Source organism: Podarcis erhardii (assembly GCF_964252035.2).
Source record: "Podarcis erhardii genome assembly, chromosome: 1".
NCBI classification, from domain to species: domain Eukaryota; kingdom Metazoa; phylum Chordata; class Lepidosauria; order Squamata; family Lacertidae; genus Podarcis; species Podarcis erhardii.
Genome location: NC_138497.1, coordinates 57,155,515 through 57,173,392, shown reverse-complemented (window position 1 = coordinate 57,173,392; position 17,878 = coordinate 57,155,515). Strand labels below are relative to the sequence as shown.

General features: G+C 42.6%; 1 long non-coding RNA gene across 2 annotated transcripts; it reads left to right on the top strand.

The window, feature by feature from the left end:
• Positions 1-5,734: 5,734 nt before the first annotated feature.
• On the top strand, positions 5,735-11,061 carry LOC309339047. Of its 2 annotated transcripts, none has more exons than XR_014155147.1 (3): positions 5,735-6,053; positions 9,420-9,522; positions 10,249-11,061. It is a non-coding gene; the product is annotated as an uncharacterized lncRNA (long non-coding RNA). The 2 variants fall into 2 exon arrangements; XR_014155148.1 differs by lacking the exon at positions 10,249-11,061 and adding an exon at positions 10,032-10,105.
• Positions 11,062-17,878: the final 6,817 nt, after the last annotated feature.

Here is a 17,878-nt window from a genome sequence, read left to right as displayed (position 1 = left end):
TTGAATCTTTTGCATGCAAAACATTCTACAATGTTGCAATCCTTCTCAGGCACTAGAAAATGATAACATGCCCATCACTACTAACTTTCTTTTAGGTGGGCCCTCATTTGAGCTCCAGGTTGCCATTATTTTGTGGGAGGGATTCAGCGGCATCCTGACAGAACAGGCTTGCACAGTTGAAGTCAAATTCTGTGCTCTTCTTCAGCAATGTTGCGTAAAGAACATAGTGACTTTTTGTAGTAAAAAGTGATGGGGAAATGCACTAGAGTTGGAAGGGGCTCTGAGGATAATCTAGTCCAACCCCCTGCAAGGCAGGAATATGCAGCTGTCCCATACAGGGTTCAAACCTGCAACCTGGGCGTTATAAGCATCATACTCTAACCAACTGAGCTATCCAGGTTAGAAATTGTATAACTTCAGCGGAAACAAATTGGGATGAACCCTCAATAAACAGGTTGTCTGGAGGCAACCCAATAATTTGTTTTCTAATTTGTTGTGGGTTTAAAAAGCAAGTAGCATGCCAGTAATATTTTGCCAGTGCCCTCATGGCTGCAACATAGTCAATAAATCAACACATGTACAATACAGCATATGGTATAAATAGGGGGACATTTAACCCCCACCTCCAGTGTTTTAGTCCATAATTCTGCTGTCACAGCCTACTTTTTCACTCTGCAGCTCTCACTCCCAAGTAAGTGCTCATGGGTTTAGGACAGTTTTCCTAGAATGGCTTCACATGAGTGGGAGAGGGGTGCCATTTGAGCTGTGAATTCTGTTTTCATTGCAAAGGGCTTTCAGAACAAGGGAAGGGGCCTTAGCTCAGTGGTAGAACACCTGCTTTGCATGCAGAAGGTCCCAAGTTCAACCCCTGGCATCTCAAGGTAGTGCTGGGAATGTCCCCTGTAGGAAACTAGAACAGGAGCTGGTTAATGTGGACAATACAGGCCTAGATGATAGACCAAGGATGATCTGACATCATATAAGGCAGTTTCTAGTATTCCTGTTCCAGTAGCTGGATGTCTGAGTCCTTATTGACATGTGACATCAGAAGCAGAACCTGCTTGCCCTCCCTTAGCTACATTGGGCATTGTGCTGTCTTCAGACATTCCAAGGGAAGTTAGAACAAAGATTCAGAATAAATGCTTCCTGAGCATATTCTCTGTATACCTTAAATTACTGCCCGTCCCCCACCCATATTGAAGATCAGGGAGGAGCCCACGCTTAGACTGGCACCTCCAGCTGGGACTGGGAAATGCCCTGTGCAGAAACCCTGGAGATCTTCTGCCAGTGTTGACAGTACCAAGCTAAATGAACCAATGGACTGCCAGTATAAGGCAGCAGCGTATGTTCATCTTCCTATGTGATCAAGCCCCTGTTGGCTCATATTAGACTTTTATAGGCTAGTGCTGTTCAAACAGAGCAACAATGGAATCCAGCTGTGCTCCATGTGAACTACGCATGTGCCTTAAAACAGTCCCCAGAAACCTCTGCCATGTGCCAGATGTATCCTGCAAAATGTACCCTATAGTGGGATATCTGAAAGCTACTGCTCTAGGTCCTAGAGGCTACTGAGTAAATCTTCCCATGCAAGAAAAGTTCAGATCCCATTTCTGTGAACAAGATCTTCTTCTTCTTCTGCCCTATTTAATTCATTTCTCTCCCACCCACAGTGCCTTATATATTACATATTCCAAAGGCTTCTTTATTTGTGCGTATCTTTCAAACTGCTGGCAACACAGGTTTCATTTGCATTTTTCTCCTGAAATAAATCAAAGATTGCATCTAACCAAACACACAAAAGTTGTTTGCACTGCATTGGGAATGCAAGACTTTCCTAAGGGATGGGCTCCTGTTTGCAGAAGTCCTGGGTTCAATTTCAACTTTCTCTAGATCAGTTACAAGAGTAGAAGAAATGCCGAAGAAAGTATAATTTCTCTTCTGTTTTATTTTTTTTTAATGAGCAATAGGAAGAGAGATTCCTGAGGGAGCTGTTTGAGAGTATCATTTTACCATCTGCAGCCTCTTGAAATTAATTAAGATTGATCAGCTGTGAGGAGGGACCACTTATATGGATTCCTTTGAAACATTAAAGAGACTTTAAGGAGACTGTGTAGTAGAAAGCATTATCTGCAATGTGAAAGAAAAAGGGCAGACATTTTCTATGCAGCTTTTCACACATAGAATTGCTATGTAGATGGTTAACAGATTTCTGGATGTGCAGGCACCTTGAGTTCTCAATCAAAAGTGCATGTGCAGAGTGCATCTTTCTATACCTTGGGCATATGTAATATTGATTTGCACAGTCTGAAGTTGTGGATTATTTCCTGATTCTGAATTGTTCTGTCTGGAATAACCATGGTTAAATTCCTTGATTGTCCTGTGTGGTGTACTTCTAATGGTTGCTCTGTCATTAGAGTTCAAAAGTATTTTGCTTGTGGGGGGTGGGGGTATATGATAGCAACCCTGACACTTTTCCTTTTAAAAGGATTAAGCAGTTTTGAAGTGAATTTGCACACAGACAAGGGCTAACCATAGTTTTGGCAGCTGTGGGCTTGGTGGATGCCAGGAGAACTGGCTTTATATATAGCATTCTACTTCTTTTAAATAGATTTAGAGTTAACCAAACAGCATAAAATTGTGTTGTGTAATATTGGGCTGCATTCAATCAACCTAAATTCTACTCAGAGCAGAGCCGTTGAAATTAAAGCACTTAAGTTAGCCATGTCCATTAATTTCAATAGGTTTACTCAAAGGAGGACTAATGTTGAATACCACTCATTGTGCCTGTAATTATCTGCACATCTAGCAAATGCTTTTCTCAACTCTGCTTAAACAGGTACTTTGGTTAAAAAAGCGAAAATTCTGGTGGCAGTGCTGGACACTTTTATTATGTGGTTGATCTTGTCTCAGCTGCATTATACCCCACGCCACCCTGCTATTTTTCTAGAAAAAGAGGTGCCGGAATTCACCATGAACACATCCCTTGTTCTCTTATAATTGCAATGGTGCCCACCTGATAAGTGCTGGAACTGAGTCCTGGTGAGTTCCAGTGGAAAAAAGCCACACACACACACAACTCACACACTCATACACACATACTATCCTGAATAACTTTTAAGGACATTGACTGAGACTGCTTCCACACTCAGATACTTGGCTTGTTCAACAAGGACAAGTTTTGCTGCCACCATTATCACTTTTAATGTGCTACTATTGCTATTTTCAGTGTTTCCCCTAAGCATCGGTGTTGCTTATTAGTGCTAAACTAGCCACCACAAATATTTCCAAACTGAAGGGTCATACAAATAGGACTAGTTAACAGCATGGCTAGAATGCCTATTGCAGAGAAGAATATTTTTGTATTTAGTATCATAGTATGATGTGCATCATTTAGACTCATTGATCAAGGTTGTGTCATTCCCAGGGATGCTTGCTTATTGATTGCAAAAGCTGGCTGACGTCTTTTTCAAGGTCTTCGGCTCCCTCTGGTTCCCCACTCTCACTCCATTCATCTCTTTGAACTGTATTCTCTTTGCAATGATTACTGCAGCTCATTGCCTGATGTCCATTCATAGGAAATGCATTACCTTTTATCTAGATCGGATCACTCAGTCCTTGGGCTATTATCTAATTGCATGCTCTCACTCTGAAGGCTCTCACCCATCTTTCGGATATTATCTCCCTTCCTTTATGGGTGGGATTTAGAGACAGCTCGACCCTCCTATAAGGGACAGCAAGGCAGCAGCTGCCTGAGATGGCAGATTTTGGATGTCATGAAAGATAGCTGATGGTTTTGCCCTATGGGGCACAACCTACAGGGAAGTCCCTACCAAAATGAAGAGCACTTGTGGTTTTGCATAGTCTCCATGCATTCCAATGTTGCTTGCATAGGAGAACTTCCTATTGGACTGTATAAACCAACCTCTCATGGACCATCCTTTAAAAATAATTATTACTGGAAATTCATAGCTAAAGATTTGGGTAGATAGTTAAAATGAATATCTCAGTCCTGGAACCTGGATTTTAGGCTGCAAAAACCTTGAAAATGGGCATTCTGGGAATGTGGTAGAGGTACAGTCACTTTTATGTTCAATCTTAGCTTTGCTTATCTCTACGAGGCACACACTGGAGAGTCAGGATCGCCAAAGGCAGGATGGCACATTTCTGGATCATGATTGGTTTGGGGAGGAATGTTTGTGTTCTCACAAGTGGTTCCAATTTCACAGATTCCCAGCTAGATGATGAAAATTGAGAGTAGATGTAATATGTGGCATATAATAATATCAGAACCAAGGTGGTTCTTTGGTCATCCCATATTAGGCCAACCATTTTTTTTTTTTTAAATGCTTTCCTAAGAGGAGGCTGAAAAAGGAGTGGCCTTTGCTGTTTCAAATGGTGACAATGTAACCTGTGATTCTAGGAGCACTCAATTCCCTTACACTGTTATTGTGAGCAGATGTAACATTCCATAAGAATTACCAGATGCCAAAATTTGGCAGGACTTCAAGCCCTTTATTTTTGTGCAGTAGGGATCTGATCCACTTAATGTCATTATGAAGAAGAGATACTCTAAAAGTTAATGGCTCTCATCTAGTACAAGGACTGGCTTTCCTCAACTGTGTTAAATTCTCTGCAATAGTACCTTTCAGTTTAGGACCAGCCATGTTCTTGTGGCTTTCCAAAACACAAGATGTCCAGAGATGAAAAGGCAATTTACATTCGTTTTCAGCAATCCGGTTTCCAGTGAACCTGCCCATGTCACAAGATCATCTCCAAATCTAAGTATGGGTCCTTGGGGGACAATTTCACAAAGCAAAGATGAAAAGGCAACATTATCATTTTACAAAAAGGGGAATCTCATCGTTCTCAGTGGGTTTATTTCCAACTAAACATGTCCATGGGTTGGGTAGCACTTGCAGTGAACTTGCAGTGGGCAAATCCCCATATTTGAGCATGGTCCACTCATCCAGCTTCACCTTATTGGCATGTTTTTGTGCATGATAAATTTAGTGAAATAAGCTAATGGTTGATTAGGAGTTTATTACCTCATGTGAGGAAGTTTCAGCTGAACTGATCATTCTAACAGCCTCCATATAACTAGGCATCATTGAAAGGAAGGATAAACCCAACTGAACTTTGTAGGTGAGGATGATCCTGAAATTTTTTTTGTACTGTCCATGAAATGTAAGGTTTCTCTGTCCTTCAACTGATTAACATTTGGAAAATTTAGAAGAGAGGTGGCAATGATGGTAATTTCCAGTGGCTTCCAGATGAAAAGCCTTGATGAAAGTTTTTGTAGCTCACTTTCACTTTAAATATGATAATAGTTTGTGCCAGACAGGTAAAAGAAAAGAGAAAACTGCTCTCAATATGGACATGCGCCTCTTGGTTTAAGACCAAGACAAATATCATGTAGAAGCAGCTGGAAGGAATTTCCTTTGCTTGACCGTGCTACGTCTAAGCTACCAGATCACCTAAAGGACAGTCAAGACAACTCTTGATATTATTTTGTCCCCTAAAGGACTTGAGACAACCGTCCAACCTCTCTGGTACCAACATGCAGCACAAACTATTCCTGTAAGGATTTAAGCTAATCGGGAGCTCCATATTGGTGCTGGTTTATAAAGTGTCTAATTATGGTTGTAAAACATCACCACTGATAACATAATTCAAAGCCAGAGCTGCTTCTAGGAATGCCCCCTCATTTGAGGAAACTGAAAACAGGAACCTTCCAAAGGGCATTTTACATGTTTAATAGCACTTTCTCCTCTTTTTATGCTCTCAGAAACCCTGTGAAGCAGGCTAGGCTGAGACACAGTGCATTCAAACAAAGCCTCCCACATGTTCAATGAAAGTGTGATGCGGAAAGCCCCTGCCAACCACACATTGACACTGATGCTCCCGTTGATTGTGCTCTTCCTTGCACTCTGTTGCAGCCATGCATTCAGTGGTCTGGGGAAAAGTGTCATCTTATCACCACCTAGGGAAAGATCCCAGGACAGAGAGGGAGAGAGAGAGATGACAGAAAATGGCTTCAGAATCCTGATGACTTGGTTTGTTTCAATATCCTTTTATTGTGATTTTATTCATTTATTCAATTTTATTTGTATGCCAACTTAAAGGCGGAATATACATAAATAAACATGTGCCTGGCCAATCAGGAGTCCCAGTTGGGTGGAAGAATCTGACAGCCTCCTTATCTTTAGTGCTCAAGTTGTGAGCAGTGATAGCATTCCTACTACATGCTTATGTGTTCATTGCATGTGTGCACTCCTTTTGGGGGGGCTGGGGGTAAAAATAAGGTGCTGATACTCATATACATAAAAGTGTGGTGGGTGCCAACACAAACCAGGTCTCCCCAGTTCACATCCGATTTCTCAACCGCTACCTAACACTGGCTCCCTGTTGTTGCATTAATGAAATTAACTATTTTACTTGCTTTTTGATACATATATTCTCTACTCTTGTTAAATCCAACTGGCCAAATCCTTTAGAAACTTTAATTAATACCCAGAACCCTTGTAATATCATGATTCTTTATAGAAGGGTAAGACACCGTCAGGTCGATTAAGCACCCAATTGAGCCTGAGTTGGGGAAAATTGGTGTAGCGGTCTCTGATCAATGGAAACACTTCAGTTTAATAAAAGGTGAATGAAAGCAGGTTTCTGTTTGCCTTGGAACATTTGTTGTTGTTATTGCAGCCCTTTGCAATTGGCAAATTAGGGAACTGAGCCAAGCTCTGAGAAGGAGGAAGGCAAAAATCGACTTGAAACTGAGGCAATTTTTAAACTTCCTCCCATGGAAAACAGAAACAACAGAAGTGAACAACGTGAAGAAAAGAATGTGATGGATGCTTGCTTTGAAAAAAAGGTTTAAGAGTGCAATTTGAAGGTTAAGGGTGATGGGGCACAGCTGAAGGTGTTTTAACCGCTCATCTAATGCCCTGCTAGGCTGTCTGGCTGCTGCAACAGAAGTGACGTTGGAGGTGCATTCTTCTGACCCTCAGTCCATTTTGCAGTTGCTTTTTTGTTTTTAATTACTCCTGGTAGAAACAATAGAATGGAAAGAAGAAGGGGAGATGTAAACCAGTCTCTGAGCCAAGTTCTTGAACGGTTTGCAACATGCCCCCCCCCTTTTTACTTAACTAATGTCAGTGTCATGGCCATGGTATGTGTGACAGTAGCTCACTTTCCTCAAAATCACTTATGATCCTAGCAATGCAGAAAGAGCACTCCCAAACTTTGGCTGTCAATACTACAAATGTCTTCAGAACAGATTTCAGAGGAAGACAGCGCTAGGGAAAGGAATAAAACCTCAGAAAGTAACATGGCTATAGATTACCTTAAGCCCATCCAAATTAGCATTCAATGAAGTTAGCTCTAGTTCACAAAGAGCCCATAACAGAATTTGTACATCTTTAAGGTGCCACAAGACCTTGTCATTTATATTTCTTATACTGTGACTCACTGTCATTCCAAACGCATGGTTGGAATTGCCAAGCAGTGCAGGGGATAAGGAGTCGGACAAGAATTGGAGATACCTGGGTTCAAATCCGTATCCTTTATTTTAATTATTTATTGATTTAACGTATTTCCATCCCACCCTTCCATTTAAGCAAGAGAAACACCACCACCATCACTTAGGGTGACTTGAAACCAGTTTTGAAAACAATCGCAAACATCTCAACAAGAATTTAAATGCTAAAAGATGGCACAGCAGATGAGCACAACCTGGGCTAGTTCTATAAAAAAATATCAGAAATACTTTCAGTTTGGCCTGCCAAAAGAGGAAGGTCCTCATCTGACAACAGAAAACCATCAGAGAGGAAGCAAGACAACCACCCCAGGCTGGCTATTTAGGGGTGGGAATCAACCACATACCAGCAAACTCAGGTTGCACAATGACAGTTGAGTGATTCTTGTGCAATATAGCCATTTCCCTGCAAAGCCAGACACTTTGTGATTGGGAAAGTGATGGGGAAACACACTGGAAAGTGTGGGAGGACAATGGTAAGACACAGCATTGTCTAACATCCCCATAAATTGGAACGTACGCTCAATAAATAGCCTAACCTTCCTGTAACTTGTGTGCAAAGAAATCAGGAGCAATGCTCAATAAACAGGTTGTCTTGAAGCAACCACTGAGTAAGATGGTCCAACCCGCTAGGTGTTGCCACAGAGAAGGCTCACTGCTGTATCCCTGCCAAAATTACCTTGGATACCAGCGGGATTGTGAGTAGAGTCTCTCTAGTACAGGTGTAGGGAACCTTTGACCCTCCAGATGTTGATGAATGACAACACCCATCACACCTGACGATGCTAGGGCTGATGGGAATTGTAGTTTAGCAACATTTGGAGGGCCAAAGGTTCCCCAGTCCTGTTTTTGTGGATCTTAAAGAGCAGGCAGGCAACCAAAGACAGCCATTTATGTGTCCTGTTCCTAATCTGTGTTTTAGAGCTTCATATAGCCATGAAGTTTGCTTGGCGCTCTTGGGTCCTTCATAATCTCTCTGTTTACCCTTTCTTGCTGTGAATATAAAATAGAATTGAGTTGAGAAATGTGTGTGTTGCTCTGAGCCCCTTGAGAAAGGGCAGGCGGAAATGTAAAATATTTTTTCGGAGGTAATATAATTTCAAAAGTTATTCCACCACATTACTCACTGTGTGCTTGTATAAACTGTTTAAAAAACAGTAAAAACAACAAGAACAAGGTTTTGCATCCAGGCAATTTAAACATAATCAGAGGGTCTGTTTGCTCTAACCAATATATATTATGTAAATTAAGAGGGTGGGGGAAAGGTATAATTACATTTATTTAATAATAATTCTGCTACCATAATTTGCATGTTCTAGGCTTCTGGCTACATGCACAAATCAGAAACAAATATAATAATCAGTACATGGAAACAGAAACAAAGCTGTACTAGAGTTGGGAATTAGGCAATGTGAATGAAACACAGCATTTAAAATTCCATTCTCATTACATTTGTCTTTTGAAGGCATTCCTCTTCTTGTGACTTGCCAAACCTCTTGATTTGTTAACTTCATCGCTTCCAGTCTTTGCCACGAGGTGTCACTGGTTTGCCCACCCAGGGGACTTACACACTGCTGTCATCTTGTTCCCTTCCTGTTAAAGAGAATTGAATGCCATTGCTCATTCTGCTCAAAGTTGGGAACAAACAGCTAGACGTGGAAATGAATGTGACTTGTGAAAATGTTGATATGGAGCTGGAGGGAACAGTATCCCGTAAACATCAGCTGCTTAATTCTTTTTCAGTTTTGAAAATAATGAATTTAGCCTGTGCTTGAGGCTCTGCCACACCATTAGGCAGCTGCTCCAGATGGCAGATATTGTGAACCATTAAAGAGCAGCACACTGTTAGTTATTTAATTGACTATGATATTTTTACTTCTGGTAGGTGCCATTTGGATTTTCTACCTCAGGCACCAAGCATCTCAGAATTGGCTTATGGCTCTGGACAGTGAATAGGCACAAGAGGCATAAAGAAGAATTCTCCAAAGGTGAGAGCTCGCAGCATATATCAGGAGTCACCAACATGCTGCCCACAGGCAAACATGTGCCCACAGAACCACCTCCCTCCCTGAAATTAAGCTTGAAAGAAGCATTCTTTTACTGCCAAGAGAACAGGCCATGGTATAAGTTGCAGGGCATGTCAACTTTTCAAATGCACCCTGAAAGTTAGCAGCCCCTGGCATGGGTCAATGTCATGGATTGGCTGGATGTAGAGGCACCAGCTGGGGAACCCCCAAGGGAACCCCCAGGAGAAGAAGGTCAGAGCCAGGGGACTGGTGGTGGGACAACGTTGAATGGGCAGAGGAAGAGGAGAGAGCAGACTGGAAGGAAGAGGTGTCAGAAGCAAAAGAGGGTAACAGGGTTTAGTGAGCAAGAAGAGGCTGGGGCAGAGAGCAGGCCAGGCTCAGATGCAGAAAAGGGGGCTGGAGAGGAGGGGGCCAAAGACGCAGACTCCCCCTCCTGCTGAGACCAGCTCCCCTCTCCCTTGGTCTCCTAGAACACAGAGAGAAATGAAAAGGGCAAAGGAAAGATTGGTTGAATGCAGGCACAGTCTACATTTGCTTGGAAAAACCTAAGAAGTCCTTGCAGCTGCCTCAATGGGGCAAGAACTACTGGGAAGAGTTCTGGGATCACTAGGTTTGCATTGTTTTGATTTTTGTGAATAAAGAGTTAACTTCACAGAGACCAGTTTTTTTGTTGTTGTTTTATTGCAGACCTTCACCTGACTCCAGCTCCTGACATTTAAACTGTGCTGATCTGGTATAAGGCTTAGTCTAAAAATTAAGAAGCAAACAGATGAAATCAATGTTCCAAAACTCTTCTGGCCTCCCACCAAACAGATACGTACAAAATATAACACCAGATGAAACAATTCCCTCTCCTTTAAAAGGCCATATATTTGGGTAAAAATTCCATCTGAACCACAGTCTATTACGTGGTAAATGAAGCTTGCTTAGCAAAAATTAATACAGGCATTTTCTCCAGAAAGCAAAACAGTTACCACTATGTACCAATTCATTATTCTAATTCCCATCCCTGGATCAGGAATGTTATCATAATTAACAGCAGCAGCTGTCTGGGGCCTGAAACTCACAGAGAGGCATAGAACGGAAGAGATATGCTAGAGACATCAGGAGGAGATGTTTGCGTGGCAGAGCCATCTGTCAATCTGTCACTCCTCTGCTCTTTGGGGGATGAGTCAGAGCTGTCTTCAAGCAAGTGTCTGAATGGCAAATGCTTGACCATTACCCCTCTGGCAGATTTTGTAGCTATGCCACTCTTGACTGAGACCAGCAGCTGCCACTATGCTGCACCAACTCAGAAACAGCGGAGTGTCATCACAGCTGCCTCTATGTACTCCCTCTCATTGCTTGCCCAGTTGGGGAAGCATCATGGGATCCAGTCACAGTTGCCAAATCTTGGCCCATTCCATATATTCCCTGAAATAGCACCATAAATCCTGCTGCAGTGATTCTTTAACATGCTGTGAAACACTGGGACTGCCGGTTCTGAATTCTGCATCATCTTCTGGCAGACGAGGTAAAGGGAACTTGCAAATTGTGGTGGAAGGAAGATGGGGAAAAGAAGCGGGAGGGGGTTATTGGTTTGTTCTGTTCTTGTTTTTATTATGTATTTTGCATTGTTATCTTGTGTTTTTGTGCTGCATGCCCTGAGATCGTCCAATGAAGGGCAGTATACAAATTTAATGATAAATAAATAAATAAAGTTGAGAAGACAACGAGGGGTGATCAGAACAAGAATTCCCTCTCCATCATTTTTGTGTAAGGTTCCACTTGGATCTGGTGGAGGCTAAGATGCCTAACCATCCCCTTATTTATGAAGTCATTTATTTAGATTTTTAGCTGGCCAGATCTCAAGGGGCCTGAGCAGATCTACGAGTACTGTATATTAAAACATGTAAAACCTAGCCAATTAAGATCAGTGGAACGAACAGATAACCATTGTTATCTGAGATAGTCAAGAACACATTATTTTCAATGACTTGCCCATGCGCATAAAGCAAGTTGGCCGCCCTGGTTAGGCAGTGTGGAGGTGCAGTTCTTTTGTACAAAGACCTCAACTCTCACCTTACCATCCTTTTTTCTGCTTGGAAATCCACATGTAAGACTAGAACTTTGGGAATCTTCCTCAGTTTGAGCTGCGCCAAGGACTCTCCCTGGGATGTTGCGCTCCTGTTTTTCTCTGGCTGGTACACTGAGCAAAGAAGCTGATTTCATCCCTCGTTGTCACAATGAGGGTATTATACTCTGAACTTTAATTCAAAACACCATTCAACAAAGAGAATCTTGTCACGCAGTGCCAGGGCCTGGACTGAGGGAGATCTTAAGGCACAATCAGTCCTAACTTATGCTAGGTGCATAAATGGTTTCCTTGCTGTCTGGTTAAGTACCGCTTCCCACTTAGGGTCCCATTGCTTTGATAAGAGAACGTATTTCTGGCATGCCATCTACATTATAGTGAAGGTTTCCTGTTTATTTTACATATCCTCTGGGCCATTGCAAGAAGTATTTCCCTCCGACAAGCTGAAAGACAATATAGATGCATCGTTTTTGTGTGTTAAGTCAGGGCTGGGGAATATCTGACTGTGTGCACATTACTGGCTTACAATGCAGGCTGGCCATTCTTTTTCTCAATTCAGCTGGTTTTCGGCAAAATGCAGTATTTCATAAGAAGCAACAGGATCAATACAAAATAGGTATAGATTGTGACTAATGTCGTGTGTACACTGCTTCCCAAACCAGCGATGGTAGTGCACTGGATGCATAGTAAATGGGATGGTGGTCATAGGCCACATTCACACCATACATTTAAAGCACTATGATACCACTTCAGGTGGTCCTTCAATGGCTTCCCCCAAAAGAATTCTGGGATATGTAGTTTGTCAAGGGTGCTGAGAGTTGCTAGGAAACCCCTCTTAATCTCACTGAGCTACGATTCCCAGAGTTCCCTGTGAAAGGGGATTGATTGTTAAAAAGCTCTGGGAAGGGAATTGGCATTTCCTAGCAACTCTCTGCACCCTTAACAAACAATGGCTCCCATCATTATTTGGGGGGGGGGGGGAATTCATTACTGCTTAAAGTGGAAGATGGCATGGTGTGAAAGTGACCACAGTCTTTTATCAGCATGATGGATGCATTCCTTATGGATATCCTTTCAGGGGCTAGACAGGGCCAGAGGCAATGGATGAGGCTCTTGCTTTCGTGCAGTGGGCTACATTCCAGCCCCACAAAAGCCATAGGTTCCTACATGCCCCTCTCCATCTCTCCATCCAAACAAGAGAAATTAGCACAGTTGAATAACACGTTCAAGCCAGGCAAAATCACTTGAGGGCACAGAGCAGGGGCAGAAAGGTGTGTGGCCTAGAGAGAGCCCCAAGTGCCAGACTGTTAAGTTGTGGGTGAACATATCAGACGACACAGCGATTCTCCAAACAGTTTTTGTTTATTCACAGGTCAGAATAGAACTGAACTGAAGGGTTCAGCCAGCCTGCTTATATAGAGCTCCAGTACAACGTAACTGTAACAACTTTCTGTAACTATCCAATCACTGAACGTCACTTTTGATCCCTTATTTGCATATGTGGACCTGAACTATCTACAGTATCCCCCTGCTGGCCCAGGGTGAGAACTTCAGTACATAGCACAGACAAAGAAGCTTGGAGGGTCACAGGCAGGCCTGAAGTTCCCTCTGTGTTGTTACGTGAACCTGCAGCTTTGCGAGCAAGCCATTTAAGCGCTATCCTTTTTGATCTACCGATTGGATGATGTTCGTCAAGAAAAGCAGGAGGTTAACAGTGCATTCAGAGGAAGCGCTGTGTTGGAAAAACACGCCACCTTTTCATGGAGGAATATTTGCACACAAACACACTCACCTTTTTTGCTGATGTGGGCATTTCAGGGAGCACAGCTCTTAACAGACCTGCATCCTATGTTGCTTAGTTTAGCTCAGGAAAGCACGACCCACAGTCATTTCCCCTCTCTTTCTTCCCGCTAGGAAATGTGAAAACAGTTATGGTGTTTCTCAACTTCCTACAAATGAAGGCGACCATATATAGCCAGTCCTCTTCCTTCCTCTCAGAACCCTCTGATTATATATTATTTGCACTAAAAGATGCCAATGTTGCTGTGAAGGAAACAATGTAAACTCATTAGTGTAATGCAGAATATGTGTGCAAGTTAGGCCTATGTGACACATGGGGCCAGGGGGTGTCCTCCCACGCACACGGCACGCATGAAGCTAAACATGAAATTAGCTGCCCACACCACATACCTGCAGTAGTGCCAGATTTCACAAATGACTGTAAACTCATCTATAAACTTACAGGAAATGGCTATAAAAATGTGTCACACAAGCTTTAGCCACATCCCTCCCTGGCCCTCCTTTGACGTGGCTGGAATATGTCTATGGACTGTAGTATTGCCATTTGCCTGGGTGGAGAGATATATGGTAAATGTTGAAACCTCCAGTGTTTCTGTGGCTGGGGACTGTGGCTTGCTATGCACAGGGAAAATCCCCAACCATCATTGGCATGTAACCACTGAAATGCCAATGGGTTGCCTATGTTGGAAAGCACTGGAAAGTGTTTCCTCACACTGGAGATACGGCACTCTCAAATTAACCTTGGGAACTGTAGTTCTGCCAAGATTCCAACACCTTTGTAAAGTCCCAGAAATTTACTGTTAATTCAATTTTATTTTTGTTTTGTGCACCACTCAGTTTTTATATAATGTTTATCTTATTATTGGGAAATTTTATTGAATGTTGTTGCATTTTTATTGTTTTTATGTAAACCACTTAGAGACTTCTACTATCTGAAGCAGTTAAATAAATAAGTAACTGACCTAATCGATCTAGAATAATGGACCAAGTGGATAATGGTATTTCAAGCAAGGTGTTTCTAAATCAATGAATGCTTTAATAATAATGGGCATTTTCTACCTTTGTTTGCCTAGTAAAATCAATGCAAAATGTCACATAATTCCTCATTTGCAGTCATGTCGCTTCTCCCATCACGGTACTACATTGTTAAAAGAAGTCTCAGTCCGTCAAATTCCTTTCCGCACACAAATTGTCAAAGGCATGGGAGCTCTGGTGATCCACATTAATTCTGGCAACTCTGTTCTCCACAAAAGGCTCTAGTCTGCTCCATTTTCCTGACGTATGAGACAAGTGAAGTAGGAAGCAAAAAGGGAAAAAAAGAGCCACATACAGGGAAGGGATTTAGCTCAATGGGCAGAGGACGTGTTTTGCATCCTGAAGGTACCAGCTTCAGTCCTCAGCATCTTGCAGGGAAGACTATCTGTTTGAGACCCTAGAGAGTTGTTGCCAGTTTAGACAGAAGGGGGCTAGTTGAATCAATGGTCTGATTCAGTTTAAGGCAGCTTTGCATGCTCATTCTGCTCTGCACCCCAAACGTTCATTTCTGAGTCCCCCTTCATTTTTCAGACAGTGCAGAGGAATCCCAGAGAAACATTTCCCATTGTAATTCTGCTATCGGCAGCGTCTCTATGCAGGAAAGCAGGGCTAGTATGATTAACTGGAACTGAATCTATGCCCTTAGACGGAGAACAGGATACAGGATGACTATAGTACGGCCTGCGCTTCCTGGATGGAAGTCTGGTCAAAGGGGGTGGCATGCTTTCTTCCGGGGCTATTGTTCATTCTCAGCCTTAAGCCCTAGCCTTTCTTATTTACCTATCCGGACCGACCATCTGCTTGCATATTAGATTTTGTTTGTTCCATAAACAATGGCATCTCATTGTGATGATAATATATGCACTCTAGCTATGCACTTCCTTATCTTCCTAAGTTTATCTGGCACATTGGCTTTCTTGTGCCATTGCTAGCAGAATGTGAAATATTGCGACATTTGATTTCTTTGTGCAACAATAAATAAAGAACATTCACCCACAAGGAAAGCATTCGGATTATGCATGGACCCAACATGTCCCAGTGTTGAATTTGGACCTAAGATATTCAGGCACACAGCTCAACCATAAACCTGCTCATGGAACTTGTGGCCCCCTGTGCCAGGGCCTCCCCCATTCAAGATGGTCTGCAAATCTCAGTTGCCCCAGGGGCTGGAGGACATTGCAGGCATTCTAGGAAAATCAAGATGGTGGGAAGCCTCAGCCAGCACTTCACTTTTCCCCACCCTATTAAATGTTAAAATGGTGCAGGAGAGTTTGCTGTGGGAACAGCTCAGCCCCTGTGGGTCTCCTGGGCTCCTGACCACGCCAGGTGCTGATGCTGGGTCTGCATTAGGGATGCGTGAGAGATTCAGTTTGGTTTGCCTTAAAAGGGGAACTTACCTCATTCACACTTTCTGAAATAATACATGAACTGAAACATCACCACCCTTTAATTTTGCACATCTCCAAATTTTGCAGTGTAGTTCTTCAGCAAAGCAACGTCTACAAAAATCCCTTTTTTAGAAGTTTTACAAAATATACAACACAAATAAAGACCCAGATATCAGTAGTGCAGAAGGATCTACAGCATGGGCAGGCAAACTAAGGCCTGGGGGCCGGATGCAGCCCAATCGCCTTCTAAATCTGGCCTGCGGACGGTCCGGGAATCAGTGTGTTTTTACATGAGTAGAATGTGTCCTTTTATTTAAAATGCATCTCTGGGTTATTTGTGGGGCATAGGAATTTGTTCATTATTTTCCCCCACCCAAAATATAGTCCAGCCCCCAACAAGTTATGAGAGACAGTGGACCAGCCCCCTGCTGAAAAAGTTTGCTGACCCCTGATCTATAGAGTCAGCTTCTCATACTGCAGAGTAATTATATAAAACTATAATAAATTTAAGTCATGTGGGGGTGGGTCTGCGCCCTTAGTGGGGGCCAACTTCACTAACTCCTAGGGATGCCTTTGGACCTATAGTACTTGTCCTGCATTGCATTTTGATAGCCTATAATATTCTGTTATAAAGCAAACAAACCCAGAAATTCACACAGAGATGGCATTGTGAGAGGCACTCCCTTAAACCGGGCAATCTTGAAATAAAGTTCATCTGGTGAATGCAAGACCATTATGTAAGGCCAAGTGACTTAGGTAGGCTTGGGACTGGCAGGCCAAGTCTCTTTATGGAGTGAATAAAACCTTGGAGTTCAAAGGAACTATTCACTTGTTATGTGCATAATTGCTGTAGGTGAGTGTTCTTTGTGTTGTAAACGGTAGGATAGTCCTGTCATGAACAGTGAAAGGGCATCATTTTCTCATGGGAACTCAGAGTTGTGGAGTAACAGTGACTTAGTCCAGGAAGCTAAGTTCAGAGTGAAGCACTTCTGGGGAGCACCTTGTAAAAAAAAAGAAAACCAGAGAGCAACCACCAAAATTATGTTATGCAAGAGTGGCAGAAAATTCAAAATTCAGGCTCCAATCTGCTAAATTTTATATGAAGCTTGCAGAAGCAAACGTTATGGGCTGTTAAGGGAATGGGAACAATTAAGCTAGTGAAGCGGATAAATTTTGAAAGGGACACAGTCTCCAAACCTGCCTACCTTTCCTAGTGTATACATGCAGGATATCAGTTTAGTTAGGTACCAAGTCTTTGCTCAGTTGCAGTGCTTCAGTGTCTATGTTGTCTTCACAAGGGAGAGGAGATCAGAACAACTTGGCCACACCTTTGTGACCCCACCAGCCATACTCTCTAGCAGCCCTGCCAAGTCCAGTAACCACCAACTACCACATTGCAGAGTGTTGGGAGATCAGAGCTTGTTGGATCTGGGCCTTGCACTGATTGTGCTTTGAGCCTGTAAGATTGACACTCCTGCAAATAGAGATTCAACAGACTCTTACAAAAGTGTTTTTGAATACATTGGCACTCTGTTCTCTTTGACCCTGCATAGGCTGCCCTGAACTTTTCACCACTCGGGGAAGAAGGAGAAAAACAAACAATATTATCATAAGGAAGGTGTGGGTGTTTTGACAGTTAACAGGAAAGGCAGCAAGCAGTTCAGATGTTCCTAGAATTCAGCATGGATGGCTGAAACCTATACCAGCACTTGGACTCTTGGAAAGGAGAACAAACAAACAAAAACGGGGAAGCCAACATGTGAAAGAGCAGCTACAGTGTCAACATCAGGAAGAATGAGACATCTTTCAGCAAAGGTAAAGCAAGTGGGGAAAGAAGACATCCTACAGGGGTTCCCTCCTTTAAATGCTCTGGTTAACAATGTCCTGAAAAGCTACTGCAATGCTCTTAGGCTACGTACACACCAACGGATCATGGGAACTGTCGTTTTTAAGAGTGCTTAGAATTGTGGCTCCATGGTGTGCATCACAGCTCAAGCTTCTATGCACAAGAAAAGCAAAT